Consider the following 18,071-nt stretch of genomic DNA (forward strand, 5'->3'; position numbering starts at 1 on the left):
AGGTGTTACAATTACTTGGGCAAGATAATGAGTACATTTCTTATCAAGCATTGCTGCCTCCTCCTTTGTTTACCCTTCACAAAAAATTAAAATTAAAATTAAAAAAAATAAAATAAACAGACAACTAAAAAAAATATGACACAGATAAGTCACTTTAAATGAAGAATTTTGCTAAATGTATTTTCAATGTCTTAATGTGAATTATGTGTAAAGAAATGAGGTTTGATATTAATACACATTAAAGTTTGTCAAATTTAATTTACAAATATTATTTCAATAAAAGTTTACTACATACAAAAAAAGAAAAAGAATACTTTCCTCTGTGTGGAAGCCACTTAGTGGCATATTAAATTATAAATTCAAGGATTACAAAGCTTCTTGATTTCCTGTAAGAGGGACATCCCAATATCTCAAATAAGCTTCACATTAAAGCCAAAATGGTGCTGTCCCAGAGACAATGAGATGAACTTAATAGAGCTATAGCAGATTATCTTCTTTCAAATGGCTATGAAGAGGCTTATTCAGTTTTTAAAAAGGAAGCTGAATTAGATATGAATGAAGAATTAGATGAAAAGTGTGTTGTACTTTTGGAAAAAAATGGACATCTGTTATTATATTACAAAAGAAGGTTATGGAATTAGAATCAAATCTAAATGAAGCAAAAGACGAATTTACGTCAGAAACGAGATCCAAAAGAATGGATTCCCCATCCACCAGAAAAATATACATTGAGTTGTCACAGGAGTCCAGTCACTCGAGTCATTTTCCATCCTGTGTTCAGTGTCATGGTCTCTGCTTCAGAGGATGGTACAATTATGGTGTGGGATTATGAGACTGGAGATTCTGAAAGAACTCTTAAGGGACATACAGATTCTTTAAAGGATATTTCCTTTGACCACAGTGGCAAGATACTGGCTTCCTGTTCTGCAGATATGACCATTAAACTTTGCGATTTTCAAGGCTTTGAATGCATCAGAACCATACATGGCCGTGACCACAATGTCTTTTCAGTAGCCATCATGCCTAATGGAGATCATATAGTGTCTGCTTCACGGGATAAAACTATAAAAATGTGGGAAGTGCAAACTGGCTACTGTGTGAAGACATTTACAGGACACAGAGAATGGGTAGGTATGGTACGGCCAAATAAGGATGGCACTCTGATAGACAGCTGTTCCAATGACCAGACTGGTCGTGTGTGGGTCTTAGCAACAAAGGAGTGCAAAGCAGAGTTCCGAGAACATGAGCATGTGGTGAAATGCATTTCCTGGGCTCCAGAAAGTTCATATTCTTCCATCTCTGAAGCAACAGGATCTGAGACTAAAAAAAGTGGCAATCCCGGGCCATTCATGGAATCTGGATCCAGAGACAAAACTATTAAGATGTGGGATGTCAGTATTGGCATGTGACTTATGACTCTTGTGGGTCATGATAACTGGATACGTGGAGTTCTGTTCCATTCTGGGGAGAAATTTATTTTGATTTGTGCTGATGACAAGACAATGTGCATCAACACTGTTACCTCCTTGGATTTCCACAAGATGGCCTTCTATGTGGTGACTGGCAGTATAGATCAAATAGTAAAGGTGTGGGAGTGCCATTGATTCTCATTTGGCCCTTCCTCCCTTTTCCCCCTGGATGCACTCTGATGATACCATGGTCCCCCACTGAGCTCTGTTTAAATAAATATTGTCCTTTCATGTAAAAAATGTACCTATAACTAGTTATCTTAAAATAATATATTTGTAATTATGCTTAGATTCTGACAAAATTTAGCCTCTCAACAAGTAATGTTAATGCAGTCTAATTTCATGCCTGCCGTAAGCACACAACAAATTAGTATTTCTTTAAAAATTATTTTTAAAAACTTTAAAAAATTACTATTTATTTAAAAAAACTTTTTTAAAAATTAGCCAAGGCAAGTGGTTTATTAGATATTTAGAGTCATGTTCAGACACTATGATGGAAGCTAGACAGGGAAAAATAATCATGATTTTATTCTTCCTCTAGACACTCTGATTTACTTCACCTATTTCTGAAAGAATGAAATTCTTGCTTTGAAGACTTTAGCTTGATATTTGCAATGTGTGATTCTTCCTTTATTAATTGGAGAATTTGGAGAAAGATGAGAATTCACACTAGAAAAAAGAGAAGAGGAAAAGAGAAATCTAGATATTTTATTCTTCCTCATCTCCATCACAAGGTCTGGATAATCATTGGGGATATTAGATACAGTACTCTAGAGTAGAAAAAATAATCCCACAAGTGATCAAATGGTGAATGCTTATTTATAAAACAGTGTAATAGCCTTATACAGGAAACGTTATCTATTTTTTAGTTCTTGCTTAATATTTGTTAAATTCTGGTCTGCTATATTCAACTATCGGTATACAAGGATGGGAAGAAACATATATCTTAATATCATATTCTAATATTAGCTTAGTTCTTGCTGTGTTATATGTATGTGACTGTATTTGAGTTTTGCCTCAATTTCACGCTATATTCTTCCAGTATTTAAGTTGAAAGAAGACTCCGTCTGGAGACATCTATTTTATAGCTAAGGGAAAACAAGTCAGCTGTTAGTACCAAACAATGAGATAGAATTCTTCTCCTAGAAATAGTCTTTCACCCCTTCTGGCTCATTTTTGTAAGCTGAAGTAAGTCACATGACCCATCTTGACATTGCAGAGTAGAGGTAAATCTCACCTACAGGGAGCTGATGCAGGACATAGTGTAATATGCCAAGATGTGCATCACTTGAGATAAAGATAAACATGAAGAGAACTTTAATATGATCAATCATACTTGCCATCACATGTCTCTGAAGGAAGGAAGCTATTATGTACCTTTGTGTCTGAAACTACTGAGATCTTCAAATGATGTCTTTTATGCTTGGATGTTACAGGAATTAGAGAAAATTTTGATACTGAGAGAGCATAAAATCTCAGAGAAAGCTGGAGTAATCATTTCAATACTAAATTTTGTTCTGCTAGGAAAAGAAACCATTTTATAGACAATCCTTTATTCTTTCTTACCTAGTATCTCTTTTTTTTCAGAAATAGATTTTGTTAATATATGTAACTATCCACCAGAATAAATGCCTTCATTTATCTGCATCTGATGCAGATAGCATAATCAATTAGATATAAATGGAAGTTCATCAGTAGCACTTTTTAAAAATGCAAAATTGTGGACAGAAGCCAATATACATATTTTTCCACCTTCACCTTCCACATCCTCCTTCTTCATTCCTAGAAAACACACCCAATCAATAAAAAGGCTTAGATATTTGGCTCTTGACCTTGAAAGTGGAAGCAGAATGTTATGGATGTCAGAGATGAATGTTAATATCACATGGAACAGCCCTAAGAGTCCCACAGATCTTAACACTGTACTTCCTTAGTGATGAGATAGGAACGTAAGCCTTACTGGACTTAGTATGTTTTTCCATTTCTTTTCTACCACCTGCCCCAAATTATAATACATAGTAATGGAATGAAAAAGTAATGACATCTTAAGAAAGTCATTTAGGGCTCTGGGAATATGGCTTCATGTTACATTGATTGCCTAGCATGCATGACACCCTGGGTTCAATTCCTCAACACCAAATTAACAGAAAAAGAAACACTGGAAGTGGTGCTGTGGCTCAAGTGGTAGAGTGCTAGACTTGAGCAAAGAAAAAAATAGCTCAGGAACATTTCTCTGGCCCTGAGTTCAAGCCCCAGGACTGTCAAAAAAAGTCATTTAGGTAGTAATTGCAATATAAAGAACCCATATTTAGAATATATAATTACTCTTTCCATAATGATACTTGACAAGAGCCCATAATTCATCTACTTTACTATAATAGAATAATGTGTTGAAAAAAAAATGTTTAGCTGATAGGTCAAGACAATTATTGCCAGGAATGTGCTTAGACATCAGGTGAAGTTTATTCCTGTAAATTCAAAGCATCCAGGCTTTTTGTCGTCACTTGTATTCAAAATGAGAAAGGTAGTCTAAGTAAGATTTGGAAATCTTTTCGGTAAGTCATGGCACAAAAAAGCCAGAGGCAATTAATATTAGCTTTATAATAAACTTCATCTAGATTTTCATGATTCAAAACAGAAATCTTGATACAGTTGATGTCACTTGGCTTTCTTACTATCTCAGTTCAAATCCAACCAAGGCAAGAGAATCTGTCAAATTCTTGTCTGTAATTAAACATCAAAAGAGCCAGAAGTGGAGAATTGGCTCAGGAAGTAGAGTACTGGTTTTGGGGGCAGTTGGACAGGGAAGACAGTATTGTTCAGGGGCATGGTCCAGCCTCTGAGTTCAAGCCCCAGAATCAGCACAAACTAAACAAACAAGCAACCATGCAAAAAAAAAAAACCCGCATATATTTCTTTGATACCATCCTTAAAGTATTGTAAACAGTTTAATTCTGTGGAAACCCATACTGTTTTTTCTGATAAATGGATTTTTTTAATTGTGAAAATACCTTACAGAGGGGTTACAATTACATGGGAAAGATATTGAGTACATTTCTTATCAAGCATTATTTCCTTCTCCTTTGTTTCCCCTTCCATACCTTCCCTTGTCCCACCCCCAACCCCCCACTCAAAAGTTGTGAAGTTCATTTTTGACATAACGACTTGTATATCTTATTGTTGCAATTGGTCCACCTGTAAAAGATATGTTATTTCCTTTCCCCTCCAAAAATTATACCAACACCAAATACAGTGAAAACAGGGGTTATTCCGTGGTGAAGGGACATACAAAACAACAAAGAAATCAACTTATAAATATGTTCGAAACAATCATAAGAAAAAACATTTGAATCCTTATCTTGGGGTTCATTTCTCCTAACATCAACATTTCTGAACATTTCTGCTTGTATCAGACATATATTAATTATTGCAAATAAGGGAAACCATGGGACCTATGTTTCTCTGGGCCTGGCTAACTACACTTAATATGATTTTTTCCAAATCTTTCCATTTTCTCATAAATTGGGCAATATCATTCTTTCTGATGGAGGCATAGAATTCCATTGTGTATATATAACAAATTTTCTTTTTATTTTTTTGAGTCCCGTCGTGCTGACCCTCAGCATTTCAGCTCAATGCTAGCACGATACCACTTGAACCATAGCACCACTTCTGGCTTTTTTTTCTGCTTATGTGGTGCTGGGGAATCGAACCCAGGGCCTCATGCATACAAGGCAAGCGCCCTACCACTGAGCCACCTTCTCAGCCCCTATATACAACATTTTCTTGATACATTCATCTACATTCATCTGGGTTGGTTTCATATCTTAGCTATGGTAAATAATGCTGCAATAAGCAAAGTTGTTCTGGTAGCTTTAGTATAATCTTGTTTGTGATCATTTGGGTAAATTCCCAAAAGTGCGATTGCTGGGTCAGAGGGGAGCTTTATGTGGAGTCTTTTGAGGAACCTCCATCCTAATTTCCAAAGTTGAACAAGTTTACACTCTCACCAACAATGCAGTATGGTTCCCTTCTGTCCACATCCCCTCTAGCATCTGTTGTTATTAGAGTTCTTGATTTTAGCCATTATGGTCAGGGGTGGGTGCTTCAACTCGGGGCTTGGGCACTGTCCTTCTGCACTTCAGCTAAAGGATACCACTCTACCAGGTGAGTCATAGCACTACTTGCAGTTTTCTGGTGATTAATTGGAGATAAGTGCCTCAGAAACGTTCTTATTCAAGCTGGATTTGAACTGCAATCCTCAGATCACAGCAACCTGAGTAGCTAAAATTATAGGAATGAGTCACCGGCACCTGGCTTAAGATCACATCTCTAACAATGTGCATTCAGGACATGTAATGTGTATGTTCATCTAACTTTATATTAATTCTAAAGTTAAAAATCTGAGCTACAGCTTAGACTTCATACTCACAAAAATATTTCTAGTTTAAACGTTGATACTTCTGGAAAAATAAAACCTAAGAATGTAAAGGAGTCTGGGAAGTTCAGTTTGCATCCAGCCTGGACTGAACAGTCTTTGAGACACTACCTATAATTAACCAGACAAAAGCTGGATTGGAAGAATAGCTCAAGTGATGGAATACCAGTCATGAGCAAGAGTGCTGAATAAGAGCTTGAGTCTTTTGCATACATACATACAAACATACACATACACACAGTCAATTATATGTGCACCTACACAAATTAAACAACTCTCAGAATGTGTAGAAAAGTTACAAAACAATAGAAACTATGTCCTGAGTAAGACTAGAATCAAGTAATAACTTTTAATGTTAGCAAGTCCTAAAGTGAACTTTCTTCAAAAAAGTTTGAGAATTTACATAGTTAGGGGCGAGAAATTGTAAGAGAATCTAGTAATTATTATTAAAGGGATCAAATCCATGGAGGAATGAATCAGAGACCCTTGCAGGTAAATCTGAAAATGTTCATATCTTGTGTCAAATGTTAGAACATTTTTGCAAATAGTACATACACAGTCTAAGCAGTCAGTCTATTGGATAAGATCATTGGAGAAGTTCAGATTTGCTAGTCTGTATCTACATTAAATAAACCAACAAACTATGGCAGGGTAATGTGATACAAACCTGGAATTCTAGCACTCAGATATAGACAGGGGATTAGAGACTAGAATTACTTAGTGATACCTTCCCTGAAACAGGTAGTATAATTTTGTCTCAATAAAACAAACCAAACAAGAAAGGAATACACTGTTGGAAATTTGGGCTAATTTTGTCATTATGTTTAGAGAAGTCAAGTTTACTATTTAAATGCAACTCATGCATAGTCCTCAGTTGTGTTTAAAATACTGTCTTCATTACAGAATATAACTAGATGCAAAATGGCTCATGATTCCCATCCAAGAATTTGAGAAAGTAAGTAAGCATCATTCTATTGGATGCCAAAGAAATGATGAAAGATTACAAAAGCTTAAGCCTGGAGGAATAGCAAAGTTTGTCTAATATAGGACTTTGTAGACCTTGTTAAATTAGAATTTAGATTTAAAATAATATTTTGGATTGTTTGTAATTTCACATTCTATAGGATACTACAAAATTCTTCTTACATAGAGGTTTGAATTGACAAATTCACAAATGATTCTGGCATTCTATTTGCCTAGAATATTCTTTCAAGAGAGTTGCAATTAGAACTTAGTAATCAGATAATTCCATCAGTTCATATATAAAATGGCAATGTGAATAATCTAGACAGAGTTGCCAACAAATGGATGATATCAATTTATAAATTTAGAAAAAACAATTATTTGAGGATTTAGTGAAACATGGGATGAAGAGAGAAATTGAGTGATATCTTGGTTCTTCTATTTATTCATAACACAGGAAGCAATTTCCTTAATTGTGTGCCTCTGTGTAAATCAGAAAAAATGCTAGGATTGGGGTTTGTTTTTATTTGGTTTTTGTTTTATTGGTTTGTCCTAGCGCTTGAACTCTGGGCCTGGACACTCTCTCTGAGCCTGTTTTTTACTCAAGGCTCATGCCCTACCACTTCAACCTCAGTGCCACTTGTATCTGGCTTTCTCTGAGAATATTATTGGAGATAAGAATCAAAGGAAACTTCCTGTCTAGGTAAGGTAAACTTGAAATGTAATCTTCCGATCTTAGCATCCTGAGTATCTATGATAATTAAAAAAGTGTAAGTATAAATAATATTTGCAAGTGTTCTGATCTCAAGAATACTACTGGTGGAGAAATGTTGCATCCCAGTGTATTGTGATATTTTTTCCTAGAACAAGAAGGGCATCACATTAACAGAGGCATAGAATTTTTCCAAATAGACATAAGCTATTCATGATATGAATTAAGGGAATTTTAAGGTGCACCTTACAAGTTGGAAACTGTTGGGCTAGGATGACTTTATGGTATAAATCTTGGGATTGATGGTCATAGAAATAAGAGCCTACCCCTGTTTTCACTGTATTTGGTGTTGGTATAATTTTTGGAGGGGAAAGGAAATAACATATCGTTTACATAAAGACACAGGTGGACCAATTGCAACAATGAGATATACAAAGTCGTTATGTCAAAAAATGAACTTTACAACTTTTGGGTGGGGGTTACAGGGTGGGACAAGGAAAGGGATGAGAAAGGGAAACAAAGGAGAAGGAAATAATGTTTGATAAGAAATGTACTCAATATTTTTCCCAAGTAAGTGTAACCCCTCTTTATGGTATTTTCACAATTAAAAATTTCAATTGATCAGAAATAAACAGTATAGTTTTCCATAGAATTAAACTGTTTTCAGTTTTAGTATGAGAAAGGACTAAATTTATTCTTTTTTCAAAATATTGGCAAGTATACTGTGAAAATATTGTCTAGTTTGACAATATTCAAGTTGATGAGCCTCTGATGAAGAAGGTGTAATTCAAATAAAATGCCAAATAGTATTGATTTTTAAAAAGTTACCACTTAAAGAATAATATTTACTATAACCATATAGTGAAATTATATTTTATGCAGCTTATTTTTTCAATTTGATGGTCAAAGTGATGTACAGTGGGGTTACAGTAACTGTAAGGTAGTTAATACATAACTTTTCAAACTTGTGACCCCTCCCTCATTTTGCTCAGTTTTCTTTCACCTCAATACTTCTCACAAGTTGTTATGTACATTTCCCATATATTGTCATGTGAGCATTGCTATTGCATTGGTTTTCTCTTTGTCCTTTGTCTCACCATTTTGTTTTTCCTCTTCCCACCCCTAATTATGGTAAATGTATACACAAAATACAGGGTACCAAAATCAAGTACAACAGGGGATAAACCATAGGGGGAAAACCCCCCAAAATAGAAATCACATACTACATTAAAAACAACAACTGCAAATACAAATCTGTTTTTCCATATCTTGGAGTTCATTTTGCTCAGCATCAGCTGATATGGTCAAATATATGCATAAAAAAGCCACTGAAAAAGAATAGCTGCATGGTCACTATATCATGAAAACAACATGTTAACTGTTTTTGATGGTAAAGGTGGAATTAGGATTGGTGAATTCACGATTCTGATAAAGGAATTTCAAAAAGATTTTACAATTATGACAGGTAAGTTTCAATTGTTCAAAATATTTAACAACTTAGACTATAAAGAAAACTTAAAATTGCCTGGGAAAATAGGCTTTCATGCAAAGAAATCCAAGGAGACTTAGTGGAAAGAGCAATGTGGGTGAAGATGGCTCATTAAACAAACCAACCAACCAACCAACAAATCACAGAAAACTTACTGTAAATCCTGTAGGTTCCCTTGAGAATGTCCTTACCCAGGAAATATACTCTCACTGTGTGAAACAATGTTGTAGTGGACTTTAAATTCAAAGTTCTTAAAAAAGTAAGACATCAAAACTTGTGAATTTACCTTTAATTACCAAACTGTAATTCTCTGAAAAAGATATTTTGGGTCAAAAAATTTAGAGAGAAAGTCCCCTCCACAATGAAAGAAGGTATTGGATTTACACTTTTCTGTTTGTAATACTTTCCACAATGTCTTTGCACATGAAGCACTGAAACAGAGAAAAACATCGGATTGAATAATTCAAACCAATGATTTCACATTTCTAAGTATCTCACAAAAATAATATCCTTATTAACATGAGATAGTGAACACTTCTCTTATTACATAAGCCAAAAAGTTTGGGATCAGAAAAGAGTTGAGCAAATGGAAAAGGTAAGAAAACTGTTCTTAGAAGCCCCTGCTAAGCGTATTGGCTTCAGCAGTGAAGGGAGGCCAACATTTTTTATATACATTGTCTTAATATTTTTGCTACCTAAAGTGATTTTACAGAGCATATTTGGCCCACTACGATGTAGAACAGATTGAAAGAAAACATGAAAATAAATTCCACATCCAAATGAGGCAACTTGAAAGAGTTTTAAATGAGAAACCATGAAGATGGAGCAGTGGGGGAGGACTTATAGTACTTCAGCTTCACTACACTTGAAGTCAAGAAGCTGTGATTAATTGGAAATCACGCAAGAGCTAAGAGGAGGGCATAGAAGTAGGACATAGAAGCATTGTCCTTTGTAACAGACTGTCATCAAGGTATGGATGATTTAACTCTATTCTCCTCCATACATCTTGTTGAGCAAATGCAAAACCAAGAGAAAGAGAGTCTATTGAATTAATTTTGCAAAGAATAACTTCACTGTTCCTGATATGGTATCTAAGGAGAGGTTTAAGAGAGAAGATAAAAAGTGGAGTATTCTTTGGTTTCCTCTAAGGATCTTTTTACAAAATATGTCTTTGAGGGTAGAAGTGATTGAAACAAAAAGCGGTGGAGTACTTATTTTTGTAGGCACTTTAGACACAAGAAGACTTTCAAGGTAAAAGAAAAAAATGTATAGCCAAATATTTGTGATCACAGCTTCTTGGACTGGTTTTTTTTGGAGACAAAGTATTACATTAGAATTTGTCCTCATTAACATAGATGTTGGGTTTTTGTGGCACCCGAATGCAAGGGGGATGTTTAATAGACTTGCTTGGACATGTAAATAGCATGACAGAAAAAATGGCCAATGATATTTAGTGAATTATTTTGACCAATTACTTTGTCATAACAAAGAAGGAAAAATGTAATTCAAAATCAATTGACTTAAAATTATGAAGAAAGAGTATAAAGAGAAATGAGAGGAAACATTGAGGATTGTTTTCTCTCCATTGGAATAATGGGTTCTTGATCTTGTTTCTTCCTTTCTATCTTCACAAGCTATCAAATGTGTCTCAGGACTGGAGAATCCATTTAAGACAAAGAGAACTCACAGAAGAAAGATAATATTTGCAGCAGATGTCAGTGATTTATATCCTTAGACAGTCTATTTAAATCTGTTCAAAATTCTCCCCTACCCCTAACAGCCCTTTTTGGACAGCTTAGTTTGCTTTTCCCAAGACTGCTTTTCATTAACTGCTTAAAATTTGAGATGTCATATTCATACTCTCTAGAGATTGCTGTTTGGTTGTGATTTTTGTGTGTTTTTGGTTTTTTTTGTGTTATTTAAATGAATTTCAAAAGATTGTGCAAGTGTGTTACAATTAAATATGTCCACTTAATTGTTCATTGCTCCTGGATCAGAGTCACTTCTTCTATCATTCTCAACCAACTCCTTCTCCAAGATTTATTTCAGATTTATCACTTCCTTTATCATATGTGTACATTGAGTATTCTAATTTTATTTGTCCCTTGCTCCATTTTTCATTCATTCTATGTCTTTACTATTATTCCTCTCTGGTTTCAACTTCCTGATAGTCATTCTGCGAAACTGTCTGTTAATACTCTGAAAGGTTTATATACAAAACACGGAGTTTCAATCCTATATATACTTGAACTGGTGTCAGCTTATATTTAAATAACTCATTCATCTGCAATAACAATTTGAAGACAGGAGATGTAAAGCACCTAAACATGATTTAATTCTCATCCATTTGGACGATTCATCTTTAGTTAACAAGAAAGTTTAAGAATGGCTTAGAATGTATTCCTAACTACAAATTTTTATAAATGGCTTTGTACAATATTTGTGATTATTTTCTTTCACCTGAGATAAAATTTCTACTACCCATAAGTTTTGGAAAAAGAAGAAAACTAAAATTTACTACTATAGAGGAATAAATAAAAATAGAAGACAGATTTTGTGTTTGTCACATGCCTGATGAGTTCCCATATTCAATACATTAAGTCATATTTTTATATGTTAGACATATAGGGAAAACATAAAAAACGCAACTATCTGTGACTTTTTAAAATGTACCTTATTAAATGATGGAATTTATTAGCTAAAGTTTGGGTTTGAAATATGGGATACTGATCTATTTAACACATTTCTGTGAAGCACCTACTGAACAACACAAATGGTTTGTGATACGATTTCTACAATTTAATGAATGGTTGAACCTGTTTGTTAGTAGTGCTGAGTAAATAAATCAAGTCTATTGTAACCTGCTCTCTACACTTGAAAAACTTGTAATGTCACTAAGTATCATCTACATGTCAAATGTTATTTTGCGAATGTGATTTTAAAAAGTTTATTTGAAAAGCAATACACTTTTAGGAGATTAAATGTAGGTTATCATTGGTTTGAGAATGACAACATTTTTATACCACAGAAGCAATTTTTACTGAAGTACCAGTGTTTTGAAGCACTGAAAATCTTCTCAATTAATGTTTTTCTGAATTACTTTTGACCTCTAAATAAAGTTTTCCTGGCCTCAGTAGACCAATTATGGATCTATCCTTCCAGGAACTATTTTTTTAACCACTTATACTGGACTGAAGTCTTTCATTAATCATTAGGGGAGGGTTATTAAAAATACTCTTGTGACACTTTGTTATCTCATTCACTCACATGGGCTGGTCATCTGTAAATTGAAAGTTTGAATTACAGTACTTTCTCTCCGATTTTGTGTTCTCATTTTAAGTTGCCTTGCATTTCACAATTGCTTACTGCTAATTCCTGCATCTCAAGGAATTAGGGCCCTGAAATATTATAAGAAATGAGAAATCGAGATGGCTGTTCAATTACTTTCATTTGGCATGTTGCATGGGCCTAGATGAGAAGACTTGCCCCTGTTATCTGATGATGCATGTAACTGGGACCAGGGATCCGAAGACCCAAGGGACCTGCAGAAGTATAATATCTTTTAGAGATCATATCAGCAAACTTTGGGTATAATGAGTAGGAATGCTTCAGAAATATGGGAAAAAACAGTTTGGGACCACGGAGTTAAAACAAAAAAAAGGCAGCAGAGTAAATCCCTAATAGATTAGAGGAAAACAACATTGTATTTTTTACATGTGAATTCAGTAAACCAAGAACACAGAAGGTAGTACAAGTTTACACTAAAGACATTGCATTGACACTTTTTATATTCTAATCAGCACATACAAATATAAAATATAGAACTATATATAATATAATAAAAAAGGGCACGTGTTTTGCATTGTTCTAATGTGGTTATGGTGTCAAAAGCAACTCTGTTTTAAATTATTATTCCCTTATCTCTACCTCAGTGTTTGGTAGAGTTAGACCTATAGCTTTGTCATTTGTAGATTTATAGCCTAGAGGCAAGAAGAAGCACTGTGATTAAAACATTACCAATTTAAGGCCTAATAACCAGGAGAAACATATGGACTTCTCCTGCAAATATGAAAATATTTGGTGATAGAAAGGCAGTCGTGTAAGTTCCTCCAGGACATTAGGTAATCATGCAAAGGGACAAATTTTCCACCTTCTTTGCGTTAGCTACTTTTGAAATGGTAGGTATAATGAACAATTATATTTTGATAAAATACCTTCTAGTCTGAACATTTCTGTCTGAAGTGTTCATCTCTCTATGATTCTTTGTAACTAATATTTTTTTTTTAATTTTTTTTTTATTTTTTGTTCGAGTAAGACAATCTATGCTGTCAGGGTAAGATGTAATGGTTAGTCTGTTTCTAAATGGAAGAAGGATAAAGGGTAGATACACATTTGTGCCAGTAAGACCTCATTTGGGAAAATTTAAGCTTAAGAACTTTAGAAGTAGCTCTTAAGCAAGGATTACTTTGAATCCATTAGCTCCACAAATCTAACTCAGTTGTATAAATAAGTACTTGAAAAAGCCATCACCTTTGAACCTAGCTAGAAATGCTTCAATGTATGATCAAATCTAAAATGAAAAAGAATTAAAATAGTCATTGACAAAAAATTGCAAATGTGAGCAATCGACCAAACCATATGATTTTTTCAACTATACGTAGAAATTTAGGGAAATAAGTTCAATAGCATTGTTAGGAACAATAATATTTCTTGTTACAAATATGCACCCAATGATATAAGCCTGTATAAAGGTTGCATAATTAACTACTTAAATTTAGAGGATACTACATGCTTCAGCAGCATATATACCCAAATTACAATACAGAGATTAACATGGCACTTGCACGAGGATGATATGAAAATTTGTGAAATATCCCATATTTTTTATTCTTCAGATGCAAGAAAAGAAAAACAGTAAGTAAAAAGTTGATTACAAAACTACAAGTAACAATACACGTAAATCATAGAATTTAATGTTAGTTTGACATCACTGTATTAAATCTTCACCTTAGAAAGGTCTTCACATAGCATAACCTTTACAAAACATTTAAAATTAGACAACATTTTCATTTTATCTCAAAGAAATAAAATACTATAAGGACCTAGGGAAAAAAGGGAATTTTAAACTGTTTCAATATTGAATGCAATCTGAAAGGACACATTTATTAATGTACCTATATTATAAAATGATGTAGAATTCAAAGTATTATATAGAATATAGAATATTATATAGAATATATAGAATATAGAATATTTTAAAATATACTTTTTCAGACAAGCACCAGAAATATCTTTAGTTTCTGTACTACTTATTTCAACAGATAAGTTAAAAATATTTCTGATTAAAAAAAATCACAAACTCTGTAGAAATCATTATAGATATATACAAACAACTCTTGAATATATTTTGGCATCAAAATCAGGCAATTCCCGTGGAAGAGTACCATGGAACCCATGAATTTTTACAGTAAGTTATTGTTATTACTTTGTATTGTGAAAATATTTTGTATGGACACAAAGGATGAGCTGGCATTTTTTAAATTTCAGAAACTTAAGCAAACCATTATGACTTAAGAGAACAATTTGTATAGCCTTCCACAACTTGGAAAAGGTAGTGATACATACTTAGTCTTTTGACAATATCAAATGCCATTTCTTCCAAGTTGTTCTTCAGACCTGGTTTTATATAATGGTTCAAGAGAAGGAGATCCAGAGTATCTTTGGTATCTCTGTTCCCAGCAGCAAATGCAAAGGAATCAAGAGGCTTTTTGCTTGGGCATTCTTATCTGCATCATGATGAAGTCATAAAGAAGACTCTCTGGTATTATTCCACTTAAAAGCACTGTGCATGGGTGTCCAGCCATCCACACTTACTGTAGGAATATCTGCTGCTTGTGCCACCAACTCACGGACAATGTGTAAATGTACATTGTAGGCTTCCCGATGAAGAGGGGTATGCTCATCGTCATCCCTAGTATTCACATGAGTGGCCTTTTTGGAAAGTATTCTCTGCTCTGTAGTAAGTAGATTATTTTCAGCAGCCCAAAGAAGAAATTTGCTTGGATCCTTTTCCAATTTTTTCATGCAATTGATACCATTCCTCACTTTTTCATCTTGTTCCTCGTCTTCATCAGAATTGTCGAACAAGACACGTTGAGTACCAGTGAGAATGAGGTGTCCATGGTTTTACAATAGTTCAAGTTGGTTGAACTGGTCAGAAAAATCCGGTGAATTTTCTGCATCTGTTTTATTTTAACCATGATTTATTTTCTCTTTTTCCATTTTTACTAATCTAAATTATTCTAACTGGACAGTAGAGAGAGCAGAGGAAAGATGTTCCTTTGTATTCAAAGGTACAGACTGAAAATGAGGACCAGTGGTGTCTTCATGTGCAGCTTATTCTAGGAATGATAAAATATGAAATAATGTCTTCTATTTAAATGGTTTGAGAAATGGCAGAGCAGAAAGTGAAATGATGAAACCAAAAATGTTAAAGAAAATTAAATTAGGATAATTATGGAGCAGTCATATTATCTATGAGAACCATGAAAGAGAGAGAGGAAGAGACACAGAGATGTGCAATGACCTAGCTAGCCACAAAATCCATGCCTCTGATCAAGTTATAGAGCAAACAATTTTATTTTAAAAAAGATGTAAATAGAATTTACGTATTTACTTGAAGTTAGTAAATACATTTTTAGTAGCCTACGCAAAGACACATAGCTTTGACCAAATTACAGGCAAGTTTCTAAATCCTTGATAATTCTAATAATAGATAATTTGAATCACACTTTTATGTCGAATGAAGGAATAGGTCTAGACTAAGAAAGCAGCTAGAAAAGGCAGGCCAATTGTATCTGTGACAAAACTTTGTGGAAAATGGTATTGAGGTTTCTTTACTGGTGATCCACTTGCACTGGAAGCGTGAATCTTAACTATTGCGTGCTGATTCTGAATTATTGTTTTGATCATTTTATACTCCAAGAAGAAAAGGTGAGATTTAATTGATAGCAAAGGACTACGAATACATTTCAACTTCTCATTAAGCAACTTCAATCATCAAAGTCACATGAAGACATTAGATAGGCCTATAGTTTTAGATGAAAACAAGAGTCTTTAAACAAACAAAGAATTTAAGTAGTCATACAAAGGACTTCTATTTTACTACGGCATTATAAATTTTTTCTAATGTTGGGTAACAATAAATAGAAAGCTCTTAAAGCTCATATGTTCAATAGTGAGTTCTTTTATACTATATCATGGTATTTTGTTATGTATGGTCTTAAGAAAAATTTAAATTCCAAACTTTTATTTCTGACTGGACAATATCTCTGAACATCTTGCTTCTATACTCTGTTTTAAATTGCTAACTAAGTATGTGCATTAGATAAGTATAGAGGAAAAAGTAGAAGCCACACCAGTGGTCCATATATTTAATACAAGCTGTATCAGAAAGAGGAAATCTGAGGATTGTGGTTTGAAACCAGACCAAGCAAAAAAAAAAAAGTCCATTAGGTTCTGATTTAAAAGTAACCAGCAAAAACTAGAAATGGAGCTGTGTTACAAGCAGTACAATGCTAGCCTTGAGGAAACTAAAACAAAAAAAAAGAAATTTAAGGACAGAAGCAGGCCCTGAGTTCAAGTGCTAGTATTAGCACCAAACAAATGAATTAATTAATTAGTGAATTAATTAATTAAAAATAAATTAAGTATTCACATGTGGAGAGGCAGGTAAAATGTAACACCCATGGTTACTGGCTTGTTTATTTTGTAATAAGGCAAATTATCATTTGTACTAATCAGTGATATTTTATTTGAACTTTTTGTACAATAAAACCTGAATTTAGCATGCATGAATTTGTGAGTGTACATGTGTACACACGTGGTATGTGTATATGTGTGCATATGCTGTTCCATTGTTGCTTGCCAATGTGGACAGGGTGAAGCTGAAGAAAGATAACTATGTTCCAATGTTTTTATTTATCAGTGTTCTGTCATATCATTTCAGTGGAACCACTCTTCTGTACACAATATTTGTCAAATAAAAACATCATCATAATCAAAGCATTTACAACATTAAGTTAGATAAAAAAGACTGCTTTCAGCTCTTATTAGATGTTAAATAAGAAGATACAGACATAATTAGGTAGTAAATTATTGTTGTAAGATGACTGTCAGTACAAAGTATGTATTTGACCTCTTAAATTGGTTATACTTTTAAGATATACTCATGAAGTGAATTTGACTGACTTGACCAAACAGATATTATTCTCTCGTTATTTCTGTGAAATTCAAGGTTGATTTCTGTTGAAAATAACTTACTTAATAAGATCATATTTATTGTCACTAAGAGATAATCAACCCCATATTTATTATGTTTGAATATCCCATCTTAGTGACTCACAATCAGCCTTGTGTATATGCTTGTTAGATATTCCTTTCAAAAACAAACAAACAAACAAACAAAAAGCATGTGTCATCTCCAGGTTGTGAATGTATTTGAAGTCGTTTTACTTCTTTTTTTGAACTTGAAAAATATTTTAATTTCACTTAATTTATAGTCACTCGTTTATATAAAAGTCATAATGACACTATAGAAATTTTACTAATAGTAATACATAATTTTCTTTCAAGTGAAATTTTATCAATATTGAGTGGCAGTTTTGATACTGTAGGTATCTCAAATAATTCTCTTTAAAAATATTTCAATCAAGTCCAGAGTAACATGAAACTCAAAATGCTAAGACAGACAGTAGTCACAACTGAAAATGATATTCTCTTTCCTTAAAAGTGTTTACGTAAATTTTTCCTAATAAATCCAAGTGAAATACTTTTATCTATAAGACAAATATATTTTGTACATGCAAAGTTATCTTCACTAATGGCTCCTTTGTGGGAGTAACTATCGCAACTTTAACAAATAAGGCTTTCGGAATATCTTTTCCAATATAAATAACATCCCAGAGGAAGTCTTGTAATTTCTAAAAAGACTTTGAATAT

General features: G+C 33.5%; 3 pseudogenes; 2 read left to right on the forward strand and 1 right to left on the reverse strand.

Moving 5' to 3' along the window:
- The first annotated feature begins 437 nt into the window (after window positions 1-437).
- On the forward strand, window positions 438-1,604 carry LOC122118394 (annotated as a pseudogene).
- A 12,255-nt stretch (window positions 1,605-13,859) lies between these two features.
- Window positions 13,860-13,956, forward strand: LOC122118402 (annotated as a pseudogene).
- Window positions 13,957-14,634: 678 nt separating this feature from the next.
- Window positions 14,635-15,353, reverse strand: LOC122118392 (annotated as a pseudogene).
- Between the last annotated feature and the right edge of the window lie 2,718 nt (window positions 15,354-18,071).

This window comes from Dipodomys spectabilis, unplaced genomic scaffold (assembly GCF_019054845.1).
Source record: "Dipodomys spectabilis isolate Male_0828 unplaced genomic scaffold, ASM1905484v1 ptg000149l, whole genome shotgun sequence".
NCBI classification, from domain to species: Eukaryota; Metazoa; Chordata; class Mammalia; order Rodentia; family Heteromyidae; genus Dipodomys; species Dipodomys spectabilis.